Here is a 13,046-nt window from a genome sequence, read left to right as displayed (position 1 = left end):
TTACTGAAGGAAGACAGCATTTATGACATTTACCCCAATAAGATCATCAGCACAGTCTTCTTCAGCAGCCTCAGAGGCCAAATGACAGTGGGTTGATCTATTCAAAATGTTGGGGAAAAAATGCCAACCAACAATCCTACTCTGGCAAAACTGTCTTTCAAAAATGAGAGATTGTTGATTCATTATATTATACATCTTAAACTAACATAACATCATATGTTTATAAAAGTTCAGAAAGAAAGAGAAAGAGAAAGGGAAGGGAAGGAAGGAGGAAGGGGAGGAAGGGACAAAGGGAGGAAGGGAGGGAGGGGGGCAAGGAAGGAAAGGGAAGGGGAGAAAGGAAAGGAAAGGAAAGGAAAGGAAAGGAAAGGAAAGGAAAGGAGGAAGGTAAGAAAGGGGAAGAAGGGAAGGAAGGAAGGGAACGGAAGGGAAGGGACCAGCAGAAAGGATTTGGAAGGAAGAATGGAATGGAATAAAGGATGGGAGGGAGGGAGGGAAGGAAGGAAGGAAGGAAGGAAGGAAGGAAGGAAGGAAGGAAGGAGAAAAGAAGGAGGGAGCGAGGAAGGAAGAAAAGGAGGGAGGGAAGGAGAAAGAGAGGGAGGGAGAAAAGGAAGGAAGGATGGAAGGGAGGGAGGGAGGATGGAGGGAGGGATTATCCCCCCTCCCCAAGAAAAAACGAGGGATAAATTAAGACATTCTCAGATATGCCAAAGCTTAGAACATTGCTACTTCTAGACCAGCCCTGCAATGAAGGGAGTAGTTCAGGCTGAAATTAAAAGGCAATGGAAAGTAACTCAAAGTCTTATGAAGAAATAAAGATCTCTGGTAAAAAGAAATATATGGATGAGTATAAAAGCTAGTATTATTATAACTTTAGTTTCCATCTCTACTTTTTCCTTTCTACATTAAGAGACTAATGTAGTTTTTTAAAAGAAGTATTACTCTATGTTTTAGACTCAATCCAAAAGTATATAATTTTCTGACATCACTAACTGAAAGGAGGTGGGGTCAGAGCTGTAAAGGAGCAGAGTGTTTCCATGCTATTGAAGTTAAACTAGTATAAATACACATTAGGGTATTATAACTTACTATGTTAATGTACTTCCCATGATAACCATGAAGAAAGCAGCTGTAGAATATACACAAAAGGAGATGAGAAAATAATGTAAACATTTCACTAGAAAAAATCAACTAAACACAAGAGAAGACAGTAATGCAGGAAATAAGGCACAAACAAACAAACAAATAAAAACCCGCTATAAAGCACACAGAAAGCAAACAGCAAAGTGATAGAAACAAATCCCTCCTTACCAGTAATTACTTCAAACAAAAGTGGATTAAACTCTCCAGTCAAAAAGCAGAGATTGGCAGAATGGATTAAAAAATATGATTGAAGTATTTGCTGTCTACAAGAGACTGATTTTAGATCAGAAGACATAAATAGAGTTAAAGGGAAAGTATGGAAAAGATATTCTATACAAATAGCACCCAAAAAGATCAGGGGTGGTTATACTATCAGACAAAATTGATTTTAAATAAAATATATCCACGTTCACAGTAACATAGTAAACAATAGCTAAATGTGGAAGCAACCCAAATGTACATCAATGGATGAATGGATAACCAAAATGTGGTCTATACATACAAAAGAATATTTTCCTGTCTTGAAAAAGAAGGAAGTTAGGCTACAACATAGAAGAACCTTGAGAAAAGTATGCTAAGTGAAATAAACCAGTCAAAAAAAGACAAATAATGTATTATTCCACTTCTAGGAAATACTTAGAAGAGTCAAAATCATAAAGACAGAAAGTAGAACACTGTTTGCCAGGGGCTGAGGACTGGGAGGAATAGGTAGTCTTTGTTCAATGGATATGGTGTCTCAGTTTTACAAGGTGAAAAGAGTTCTGGAGATGGATGGTGGTGATGGTTGCCCAACGTTATGAATGGATTTAACACCACTGAACTGTATACTTAAAAATTAAAATGGTAAATTTTGCTGTATTTTAGTGCAATAAGAAAAACTGGGGGAGGGGAATTTTGTCTCTCTCTTACCAGCTGTCTTGTGACTTTCTGTATGTGTACTCAGGTGGGCAGGCAAGAAAGTGAGTAGGAAAAGCTAGCAGAGAGTAACCAGCACCGGCTAAAGATTCCAGACCATATCTCATACTCCTGAGCAAGATAGACTTCGTTTTCCTGCTTTCATTTACATTAATCTCAATTCCTCTTTCCCACAAAACCATATTATCCTATGAAAACTATGAAATTGAGAAGAACAAATTACTGGCACTGGAAAGCGTGAAAGAGGATTAGCAATGGAAATAACTCTGAGCCATTTATTCACCATGAACAGATGATCTCTGTTAGATTAAAATTCCATGTTAATCCAGCTCAACCTTCAACATCTGCTGAGAAAGGACAAAGGGAACTTGAACAGAACATATACATAAAGTAGTTGAGGACTTTATTTCATAGCCCATCAATTTAACACATCATGCAAGGAAGAAAATCTATTGAGTATTAGACTAACTGGTTAACCTAGGTTTTGTTTGTTAATATAAAATACATCAATATCCTTACCAAGTACATACTGAAGTAGTGAAAATTCACTAAGCACCAAAGAACACAAGAACACAAGTATACTTTATTTCACTTAACTTTATTGCACTTTGCAGATACTGTGGGGTTATTTAATTTTAATTTTTTTTTTTTTTTTTTTTTTTTTTTTTTTTTTTACAAATTGAAGGTTTCTGGCAACCCTGTCAAACAAGTCTATCAGCACCATTTTTCCCCAACAGCATTTGCTGACTTCATGTCCCTGTGTCACATTTTGGTAATTCTCACAGTATTTCAAACTTCATCATTTATCATATTTGTTATAGTGATCTGTGATCACTGAAAGCTCAGATGATGGTTAGCATTTGTTAGCAATAAAATATTTTTTAATTAAGGCATGTGCATTGTTTTAGACATAACTTTAATATTCGCTAGGAGAACAAAATCACATTTTGACTTTGCCTTACTGCAATATTAGGTCTATTGCAATGGTAGGGAACAAAACCTGCAATATCTCCAAGGTATGCCTGTATTTTTGATATGTGAAAAAGACTGGAGAAGCATTGAGACCTCACTCTGAATCCAACAAAATAAATGTAAAGGGGGAATTGGAAATGTTAAAAGCATCTGTACCAGTCAGTGTTCTCTAGAGAAACAGGACCAATAGGATATATATAGATATACAGAAAAAGATTTATTAGGTGGGATTGGTTTACACAATAATGGAAGCTGAGAAGGAAGTCCCACAATCTGCCATCTGCAAGCTGGAGGCCCACGAAAGCCAGTGGTATGGTTCTAGTCCCAACTTTCACACCTGACAACCAGGGGAGCCAGTGGTGTTAAGTCCCAGTCTGAGTACAAAGGCCTGAAAAACGGCAGCATAAATGTCCAAGAGTAGGAGTAGATGGATACCCCAGCTCAAGCACAGGACAAATTTGCCCTTCCTCTGCTGTTTTGTTCTATTAAGGTCCTCAATGGATTGGATGATGCCCAGTCTCATGAGGAATGGCGATCTTCTTTCTCAATCTACTGCTCCAACTGCTAATCTCTTCTGGAAACATTCTCACAGATACACTCAGAATTAAAGTGTTATCGGCTATCTGGGTACCCCTTAACCCAAGTAAGCTGACATATAAAATTAACCATCACAGCATATAATGAATTTGGATCTACCCTTTTTAAAAATTTATTTATTTATTTTTATTTATTTATTTTTTGAGTTGCAGGTGGTTTATTTGCAAGATAATTCCAGAGATAGAGTAGGAAGTTGGCAGAGTGATACAGAGAAAAGCAAAACTAATGGTGCACTATTGAAATATTTGCTTTGAATAGTTAGGGTTAAATTTTTCTAGGATCATAAAGATGTGCATAAAATCATCTCCAACATTGTCTTTCCCAAACACAAGAGGCTGGGGCATTCATCCACCAGGCACTTTTGCTCATTGATTGAGGGTTACCCCCAGCACTGTTATCTTTCCCCATCAATTCTGGGCTTCTCTTGGGTAATGGATGAATGGTATCCTGTGGTTTTGGAGAAGGCCCTGAGGAAAAAATTGGAAAACTCCATGGTGCTCATTTTAGTTTGGAAGAACCCAGGATTACAGGATCAGCTGCAACTGCAGCTGAACTCACTGGTAAGCTGATGTTATAGGCACACCTGCCATAGTCCGTGCTTCCATGAACAAATCTCTCATTAGGCCTTCAAGATGCTGGAATCTCTAAGAGGCAAATTTAATTACCAGGTTTATTGGAACAAACTATAATAGTTGTTATTGCAACTAATCTTAAAGCCCTATTAAGTACTCATCATCTCTTTCTTGGAATTTAATTGTTCTAGTACTTCAGCTAGACTAAGCTATATGGTCCAAACTCCTGCTTACCTTGTCCATGCCAGGTCATTATTATCACCAGGAAAAGAGGAATGGAGACACTTCTTTTTGTTTTATTTTTTTAAATTATTTTTTATTTTTTAAAATTTACATCCAAATTAGTTAGCATATAGTGAAACAGTGATTTCAGGAGTAGATTCCTTAATGCCCCTTACCCATTTAGCCCATCCCCCCTCCCACAACCCCTCCAGGAACTCTCAGTTTGTTCTCCATATTTATGAGTGTCTTCTGTTTTGTCCCCCTCTCTGTTTTTATATTATTTTTGTTTCCCTTCCCTTATGTCCATCTGTTTTGACTCTTAAAACTTCATATGAGTGAAGTCATATGATTTTTGTCTTTCTCTAATTTCACTTAGAATAATACCCTCCAGTTCCATCCACGTAGTTGCAAATGGCAAGCTTTCATTCTTTTGGATTGAAGTAATACTCCAATGTATATATATGCCACATTTTCTTTATCCATTCATCCATCGATGGACATTTGGGCTCTTTGCATAATTTGGCTATTGTTCATAGTGCTGCTATAAACAAGGGGGTGCATGTGTCCCTTCGAAACAGCACACCCGTATCCCTTGGATAAATGCCTAGTAGTGCAATTGCTGGGTTGTAGGGTAGTTCTATTTTTGTTTTTTTGAGGAACCTCCATACTGTTTTCCAGAGTGGCTGCACCAGCTTGCATTGCCACCAGCAATGCAAGAGATCCTCTTTCTCCGCATCCTCGCCAGCATCTGTTGTGGCCTGAGTTGTTAATGTTAGCCATTCTGACAGGTGTCAGGTGGTATCTCATTGTGGTTTTGATTTGGATTTCCCTAACGATGAGTGGTGTTGAGCCTTTTTTCATGTGTTAGTTGGCCATCAGATGTCTTCCTTGGAGAAGTGTCTATTCATGTCTTTTGCCCATTTCTTCATTGGATTGTTTTTTGAGTGTTGAGTTTGATAAATTCTTTATAGATTTTGGATACTAACCCTTTATCTGATATGTCATTTGCAAATATCTTCTCCCATTCTGTTGGTTGCCTTTTAGTTTTGCTGATTGTTTCCTTCGCTGTGCACAAGCTTTTTATTTTGATGAGGTCCCAGTAGTTCATTTTTGCTTTTGTTTCCCTTGCCTCTGGAGACGTGTTGAGTAAGAAGTTGCTGTGGGTAAGATCAAAGAGGTTTTTGCCTGCTTTCTCCTCGAGGATTTTGATGGCTTCCTGTCTTACATTGAGGTCTTTCATCCATTTTGAGTTTACTTTTGTGTATGGTGTAAAAAAGTGGTTCAGGTTCATTCTTCTGCATGTCGCTGTCCAGTTTTCTCAGCACCACTTGCTGAAAAGACTATCTTTATTCCATTGGATATTCTTTCCTGCTTTGTCAAAGATTAGTTGGCCATACGTTTGTGGGTCCATTTCTGGGTTCTCTATTCTGTTCCATTGATCTGAGTGTCTGTTCCTGTGCCAGTACCATACTGTCTTGATGATTACAGCTTTGTAGTATAGCTTGAAGTCTGGGATTGTGATGCCTCCTGCTTTGGTTTTTGTTTTCAAGATTGCTTTGACTATTCACGGTCTTTTCTGGTTCCATACAAATTTTAGGATTATTTGTTCTAGCTCTGTTAAGAATGCTGGTGTTACTTTTTTTTTTTTTCTGTATCAACTGAGGTATTTATTTTTCTATATTAATGTGGCGAATTACATTGATAGATTTTCTGATGAAAATCCTCCTTGCGTAACTAAAAGAAAGCTACTTGATCATGTATTCTGGTTCACACAGTTGGATTCAGTACCACAAGACTGCCTTGCATTACCTTTTTAAGCCACAACTATTCCCTCCCCTGACAACAACTAATATGTTCTCCATTTCTATAATTTTGCCAGAAGGATATATAAATGGACTATAGTCCATTTATAGTATGTGACTTTTTGAATTTTTTTTTTACTTAGCATAATACCCTTTAGAGCCATCCAAATTTTTACATGTGTTAGTAATTTAATCCTTTAAATTGTGGTGTAGAATTCTGTGGTATAGATGCACCATAGTTTGTTTTTAACTATTCAGAGTTTTGTTGTTGTTGTTTTAATCTGTGAGTAGTTTCCAGTTTGAGGATCCTATGAATAAAACGGCTATAAACATTCATGTACATGGTCCTGACTGAAAATAAACCTTAATTTCTATGAAATAAATGCCCAAGAGTACAATCACTGGGTCTTCTGGTAAACCCATTTTTAGTTTTAAAAATTATTGCCAAACTAACTTCCAGCACGGCTATACTATTTTACATTCTCCTTTGTAATGTATGAGAGATGTCATCTCTCCACATGCTTGGCAGCATTTGGTATTATCGTTGTTTATTATAGCCATCCTGATAGATGTGTAGGGATATTTCACGGCAGTTTTAATTTTCATTTCTCTAATGGCTAATGATGTTGAACATCTTTTCACTTGTTTATTTGGCATCTGTATATGCTCTTTGGTGAAAAAACTGTTTCTGGTCTTGTGCCCATTTTCTAATTGGATTATTTGTCTTCTTAATGTTGGGTTTTGAGAGTGTAATATATTCTAGATATTAGATCTCTAATGCTGGTGTTACTTTGATCGGGATTGCATTGAATATGTAGATTGCTTTGGTAGATATCAACATTTTAACAATATTTGTTCTTTCTATCTAGGAGCATGGAATCTTTTTCCATTTTTTGGTGTCTTCTTCAATTTCTTTCATAAGCTTTCTATAGTTTTCAGTGTATAGATTTTTCACCTCTTTGGTTAGATTTATTCCTAGGTATTTTATGGTTTTTGGTCCAACTGTAAATGGGATCGATTCCTTGATTTCTCTTTCTGTCGCTTCATTGTTGGTGTATAGGAATGCAACTGATTTCTGTGCATTGGTTTTATATCCTGCAACTTTGCTGAATTCATGGATCAGTTCTAGCAGTTTTTTGGTGGAACATTTTGGGTTTTCCATATAGAGTATTATGTCGCCTGCAAAGAGTGAAAGTTTGACCTCCTCCTGGCCAATTTGGATGCCTTTTATTTCTTTGTGTTGTCTGATTGCAGAGTCGAAGTCTTCCAATACTATGTTGAATAACAGTGGCGAGAGTGGACATCCCTGTCTTGTTCCTGACCTTAGGGGGAAAGCTCTCAGTTTTTCTCCATTGAGGATGATATTAGCATTGGGTCATTCATATATGGCTTTTATGATCTCGAGGTACGATTGGATCTACCCTTCTATTGCCCACATTGTTACTGATGGTCAGGGCCCCCTTCTCTATTCTGCCTCCCTCCCTCTCTCTGCTGATTTGTCTATTTTCATGTCTCCCTCTGCTTCTTTCCAAGGTCATTCTCTGTCATGCTTACTGGGCGTTTCCAAGTCATCTGCACCCAACCCATCCCCCATCCTCTATTTTACCATCTGTTTGGAACCCAGCTCTCCCTTACTCAACTCCATTTCCCTTGTTCTTCTTTGTCTCTTTTTTCATCTCCCACCCTTTCTGGGCCTTAGCAGAGATGGAAGAAAGATGGCCCTTACCCAGGAAGGCCAATGGGAATATAAACACACCCTGGTAGGTACAGCCAGTTGAATGGGATTGGGGACAGAACACACATTGTCATGGGACAGAAACCACTCATCTTCCCCTGTCCAGGGTTAAGGGCCCTCTCTGTGGGATGGCAGTGAAGGGGTACACCAGGTATCAGCAGCACCTGGCTGAGGGAGGAGGTGGGGTGTGGTCTTAGGAGAGAACTGGGGTCAGCAGTATCCCAGCAAGGGAGAGGGCTCAGCAGCCTCCTGTTGCCCTCCAGAGCCATGAGGGAATAGGCTGGGGCCAGGGAGGGAATCCACCTCCAGAGTGAGGATTTGAGAGTAAAGTGGGAAGGATGGGTCAATGGATGATATATATATATCATCAGTCAATGGACACTTGGGGTGTGGCCATAATTTGACTATTGTAGATAACGTTCCTATAAACATCAGGGTGTATGTGTCCCTTTGAAATAGCATGTTAAACTAACTGGAATTTAAATAAAAAGTTAAAAAAATAAGTATTAAAAAACTAATCTTTGAATGCTAGTTTTGCACCATCCATATTCTACTCATTCTAAACACATTCTGTTTACTGTCTTTGCATACTCATACACACACTGACTCCCCAATTCATAGTAAATTGTGTATAATTCAATCTCTCTGCACATTTCTTTTGCTCTATTCAAACGTCACTCTTTAACCTCCTGTTTTTCATTTGACAATCATCGCTTGCACACTGTGTGCTATTTAATACCTTCTTTGTGCACAATTGCCTGCAGTTCAAGAGTCGCTCTTCACACACTCACTGTGGGTTTTCCAACAGACATTATTTCCACCTCCAATCCAACCTTCACTCCAGGCTACTCATTCAGTGCCATTTAGCTCTACCTGCCTGCACATTCAGTGTCTGTGACTCACAAAACTATGTGTGCAAATGACCAACCTTTCATATATAATCCTTTTGCACAATCCAACTTCCACTCATTAAAACCAACATCATGGTATCCAATACTCACTCTTGGCACACTCACTATCTGCAATAAATACTCTATGTATGTTCGTTCTGTTCCATCCAACTTATAATACCTGCCCACTCATTCTAAGCTATTCAAACATCTCTCACACACTGACTGTGCTTTATTTAACAATTACACTGGATTACTCACCACCACTTGTGATTTAACATCCACTCCTCCCACACTCATTATTGCTATTCCAATGCCACTCCTTGCACTCACATTGTATGCTTTTCAAGAAAAACCTCATACACATTATACTCATTCTGCACCATCCAAATTCCATTCACTACACCCATTGCATGCCATTGGACAATCATCCCTTACATACTCCGTGTGAAATTCCAAAAGTATATGTATTCTTGGCAGGTCCTACCAACCTCCATTCCTTGCAAACCCATTATTTTCCAATTAATAATTGCTATTCACACTGTATACCATTCAACATCCTCTCTGTGCACATTTAGTGTTTCAATAACCACTCTTTCCACAATCACTGTGATTTGCAAACCACTCTTTGGATAATCACAGTGTGCAATTCAACAACTATTCTTTGCACATGCATTATGTACAGCCCAGTCCCTTTCCTAGAACACTCACTGTTTGCTATTCAACAATCTCTCTTAATGCACTCCATCTTTTCCATCCAGTACCACTCCTCTGCCATTCAACAATCACTTCCTGCACACTTGCTCCTTGCGAATCAATAGGCACTCTTTTTTTAACTCATTCTGCACTTTGCAGTTTCCATTCTTTGCACACTGTGCCATTCAACAATAAATCCTTGCAAACTCACTGCGCTATTCTACTTCCACTCATTGTGCGCTCATGTGTAATCTAGCAATCACTCTACAAGTATTCCCTATCACCCAACTTCCACTCCTTGCACACTAAACTTTGTGCATTCAACCACTCTATGCTCACTCACTGTATGATACAACCACCATTCTTTTCACACCCATTCCCCACCATCTAAATGCCATTTCTTTCACACTCAGTCTTGGCTAGTCTACAACTGCTCCTTGAATACTATGTGCTATTCTTTTTTTTTTTTTCAACGTTTATTTATTTTTGGGACAGAGAGAGACAGAGCATGAACGGGGGAGGGGCAGAGAGAGAGGGAGACACAGAATCGGAAACAGGCTCCAGGCTCTGAGCCATCAGCCCAGAGCCTGACGCGGGGCTCGAACTCACGGACCGCGAGATCGTGACCTGGCTGAAGTCGGACGCTTAACCGACTGCGCCACCCAGGCGCCCCCTATGTGCTATTCTTGAGCTTAACCTTGATTTTTATTTTTCTTTAGATTTTTCTTTCTTGACATTGGTCTTGATCTTCTCTTTAATGCTAACTTTGAATGTTCCTTGGCCTTGTTTTGATTCCAACTCAGACAAACTTAACATTTCTTTACTTTTAGCCTTGATTTTAGCTTTGATTATGATCTTGACCTTGAGCTTTCTTGTGACTCACTCATCCTTTCCTATAAAATGTCTAGACAATGTATAGCCCTGAATGTGAAGTTGCATTTAACCTTGAACTTCACCTAAAACTTGATTTTGGCATCAATGTTGGTTTTTATTTTTGATCTGTTAAAAATAAGTACAACTTAAAGTAAGTACAAGCTTAAAGATGACCTGTACTTTTTTTAAAAATTAAAGTTAGTTAACATACAGTGTAGTCTTGGCTTCAGGAGTAGAACCCAGTGATTCATCTCATACATATGACACCCATTGCTCATCCCAACAAGTGCCCTCCTCAATGCCTATCACCGATTTAGCCCATGCATCCAACCAACACCCCTGCAGTAACCCTCAGTTTGTTCTCTGTATTTAAGAGTCTCTTATGATTTGCCTCCCTCTCTGTTTTTATCTTATTTTTCCTTCCATTGCTTTAGGTTCATCTGTTGAGTTTCTCAAATTGCACATATGCGTGAAATCATGTATCTTTCTCTGACTGACTTCACTTAGCATACTGCCCTCCAGTCCATCCACATTGTTGCAAATGACAAGATGTTATTCTTTCTTATCACCAAATGCTATTCCATTGTGTGTGTGTGTGTGTGTGTGTGTGTGTGTGTGTACGTACCACATCTTTATCAATTCATCAGTCAATGGACATTTGGGCTTTTTCTACAATTTGGATATTTTTGATAACATTGCTATAAACACTGGGATGAATGTGTTTCAAATCAGCATTTTTGTATCCTTTGGATAAATTCCTAGTAGTGCAACTGCTGGGTAGTAAGGTATTTCTATTTTTATTTTTTTGAGGAACATCCATACTATTCTCCAGAGTGACTGAGCCAGTTTGCATTCCCACCAAGTGTTCAAAAGGGTTCCTCTTTCTTCACATCCTCACCAACATCTGTTGTTGCCTGAGTTGTTCATTTTTTCCCATTCTGAGAGGTGTTAGGTGGTATCCCATTGCTGTTTTGATTTGTATTTCTCTGATGATGGGTGATGTTGAGCATCTTTTCATGTGTTTGTTACCCATCTGGATGTCTTCTTTGGAAAAGTGTCTGTTCATGTCTTTTGCACATTTCTTCACTGGATTGTTTTTGGATGTTCTTTGTAGATTTTGGATACTAACCCTTTATCTGATATGTTATTTGCAAACATCTTCTCCCATTCCATAAATTGCCTTTTTTTTGTTTCCTTTGCTGTGCAGAAGTTTTTGTCTTGATGAGGTCTCCATAGTTCATTTTTTGCTTTTATTTCCCTTGCCTCCAGAGGCATGTCAAGTAAGAAGTTGCTGCCTGTTTTCTCCTGTAGGATTTTGATGGTTTCTCATTTCACATTTACATCTTTCATCCATTTTGAATTTATTTTTGTGTATGGTGTAAGAAAGTGGTAGTTTCATTCTTCTGCATGTCCCTGTCCAGTTCTCCCAGCACCATTTGCTAAAGGTGCTCTCTATTTTCCATTGGATGCTCTTTCCTGCTTTGTCAAAGAGGAGTTAATTAAAAAATACATGGAAGCAAATGAAAATAAAAACACAAGAGTCCAAACCCTTTCAGTTGCAGCAAAGGCAGACCTTACAGGAAAATACATTGCAATTCAGGCCTATCTCAAGAAGCAAGAAAGGTCCCAAATACACAACCAAACCTTACCCTTAAGAAGCTAGAAAAGGAGCAGCAAATAAAGCTCAAAGCCAGTAGAAAAAGGGAAATAATAAATACTAGAGCAGAAAGAAACAATATAGAATAAAAAAAAACACACATTAAAAAAACAGATCAATGAAACTAAGAGTTGATTTTTTGAAAGACTAAACAAAATTGATAAACCACTAGAAAGATACTTGAAAAGAGGGCCAAATAGATAAAATCACAAATGTAAAAGGGAAGACCACAACCAATACTATAGAAAAATAAATAATTATAAGAGAATACTATGAAAATTATGTACTGACAAGCTGGACAATCTGGAAGAAATGGACAAATTCCTAGACATTCACACACTACCAAAACTCAAACAGGGAAGAAACAGAAAATTTGAATAGGCCCATAACAAGGAAAGAAATGAAGCCAGTTATCAAAAATCTCTCAACAATTAAGAGTCTTGGGCTAGATGGCTTCCCAGGGAAATTCTGCCAGACATTTAAAAAACGGTTAATACTGGGGCACCTGGGTGGCTTGGTCGGTTGAGTGTCCAACTGTGGCTTAGGTCATGATCTCACAGTTTGTGGGTTCGAGCCCCGTGTCAGGCTTTGTGCTGACAGCTCAAGCCTGAAGCCTGCTTCAGATTCTGTGTGTGTGTCTCTCTCTGCCCCTCCCCTGTTCATACTCTGTCTGTCAACAATAAATAAGTGTTAATTAACAATTACAAAAAAAAAGAGTTAATACCTATTCTCAAACTGTTCCAAACAATAGAAATTGAAGGAAAGCTTCTAAACTCATTCTATGAAGGGAGCATTACCTTGATTCCAGAACCAGACAATGACCCCACTAAACAGGAGAATTACAGGCCAATATCCCTGATGAACTTGGATGCAGAAATTCTCAACAAGATGCTAGCAAATCGAATTCAACAGTACATTAACAGAATTATTCACCATGATTGAGTGAGGTTCATTTCTGGGCTGCAGGGCTGG

At 38.4% G+C, this 13,046-nt stretch overlaps 1 protein-coding gene and 1 long non-coding RNA gene across 2 annotated transcripts in view; one reads left to right on the top strand and one right to left on the bottom strand.

Annotated features, from left to right (window-relative positions):
- The window catches only part of LOC123606126 (solute carrier family 41 member 3-like), a 222,963-nt gene that overhangs the window by 43,897 nt on the left and 166,020 nt on the right, over positions 1-13,046 (bottom strand). The window lies entirely within an intron of this gene.
- On the top strand, positions 5,123-11,404 carry LOC123606129. Its single transcript, XR_006716117.1, has 2 exons — positions 5,123-5,209; positions 11,363-11,404. It is a non-coding gene; the product is annotated as an uncharacterized LOC123606129 (long non-coding RNA).

The sequence above is a fragment of the Leopardus geoffroyi genome, chromosome A2 (assembly GCF_018350155.1).
Source record: "Leopardus geoffroyi isolate Oge1 chromosome A2, O.geoffroyi_Oge1_pat1.0, whole genome shotgun sequence".
In the NCBI taxonomy this organism is placed as follows: Eukaryota; Metazoa; Chordata; class Mammalia; order Carnivora; family Felidae; genus Leopardus; species Leopardus geoffroyi.
The sequence above is the reverse complement of the archived record's forward strand: the minus strand, read 5'-3'. Positions and strand labels throughout refer to the sequence as shown.